The sequence below is a fragment of the Aplysia californica genome, unplaced genomic scaffold (assembly GCF_000002075.1).
Source record: "Aplysia californica isolate F4 #8 unplaced genomic scaffold, AplCal3.0 scaffold00127, whole genome shotgun sequence".
Lineage (NCBI taxonomy): Eukaryota > Metazoa > Mollusca > Gastropoda > Aplysiida > Aplysiidae > Aplysia > Aplysia californica.
This window is the reverse complement of record NW_004797397.1, coordinates 947,560-949,226: the sequence shown is the minus strand read 5'-3', so window position 1 is coordinate 949,226 and position 1,667 is coordinate 947,560.

The window sequence follows — 1,667 nt, the reverse complement described above, 5'->3', positions numbered from 1 at the left end:
TGATCGTAGGCAATATCCCAAATTAAATACCTCCAGACATTGGTCGTAATTGCTGTTGCCCAGCTCTGCCTGTAGTGCTTGAATGATGGCAAATCCAAAGTTTTCCCCGGGGGGTTGGGCGGGATTGATTTTGTTGTTGTTGGTGGTGGTGGTGGTGGTGGTGGTGGTGGTAGTGGTGGTGTTATTCTTGTTGTTGTAGTATTTGTTGTTGTTGTTGTTGTTGTTGTTGTCGTTGCTGTTGTTGTTGTTGTTGTTGCCGCTGGCCAGTGAATCTGGATCTTCTGGTTTGTGATACCCCTCCATCGCCCTCAACACTTTGGATCTCCACAACACTGTGGGCTTGATCCTGGGCTTGGTTTTCCTATGGCTTATCTAGAAGAACAGAAAGCTGCTGTTGAGAAGTTGGCTGGGTGGCACAACCCATCTTTGTCCCGAGAATCTTCATACCTCTCTGACTAAGAGCAGAACATCAGCCTGTGTGTATGTGGGTAGTCCACACGATGTTCTGGGCTCAGTATCCTTTGGGAATTCCCATCCTCGTGGTTCTTTGTGGCTTGGTTATAATGGACAAGAGTTGCTAGCCAAACTGTTAAGACAACATCAATTTCCTTTAGTGAAATCCCTATTGTAAAGGTTCATGGAGCAAGCTCCTGATTGCCAGAGAAATTATCAATCATACTGCCTTCAACAGTGTTGTCTTCATCGGTCAATACGTTACAATTGGTGGTTCGGCGTATATATTTACAAAGTCAAAATCATCTGCATTATCACGAAGCATATTCTAGACCACATGGACAGATAATAAGAAAGAATATAAAATACCAGCACGTGTGGTGAAACGCAATAAACAAACTCGACTGGCGAGTCCACATTTCTCTCCTGCACAAAAACAAGTGAACAAAAGACTATTTTTTCTAAGGAGCCTATGTATTTAAAATTGATAAAACATTGATGTCCATCATCTAACTACAGATTAAACTTTCTTCCACTTTTAACAAACTATTTTGATTTACATAGAATTTATCTGTGTCAAAAGGCTATTAAAAAAACAGAAAACAACTGTGGTGATAAACAATACTATTTTGGCTGTTATCACTGGGTCTGCATAAAAACAAGTTGACTATAACCAATACTGACAGTGTTACAACCGACCACATAAGTTACTCAAAACAGTAGAAGTAAAAAGAAATAAATTATTTTCCTTCAGTTTTCAGAAACTATTTTAGTTCGGATAGAGTTGAACAGTGTAATAATATTTTTAAAAAGCATACAATGATATTCTGGTTGCTACAACAAGACACGAACAAAAATCAAGTATATTTTAACCAAAAGGTGTACGTGAGTGTGTGTGCCTTGGAGTGCGCGCGTGTGAATATTATTGTTCGTACATGATGCATGTGTCTACATACACGGTAAGCGGGCACCTAGTCTCAGTATCTACGTACACGGTAACACACCGGAATGAAAATTAACCAATATTTGTCCTGTGCTGTCACTTGTTGAAATAAAAAGAGAAAGTTACACACGCGTCTTGTCGGGCTCGCCATCGTTACCGGTCAGTGAACTTGTGCTTTCGCATCACATTGTGAGTACCGGTTGGGGCCACCAAAGTTCATTCAAAGTCTGCGCACTACGAAGTATAGGGCTCTGGAATGGGACAATTATTG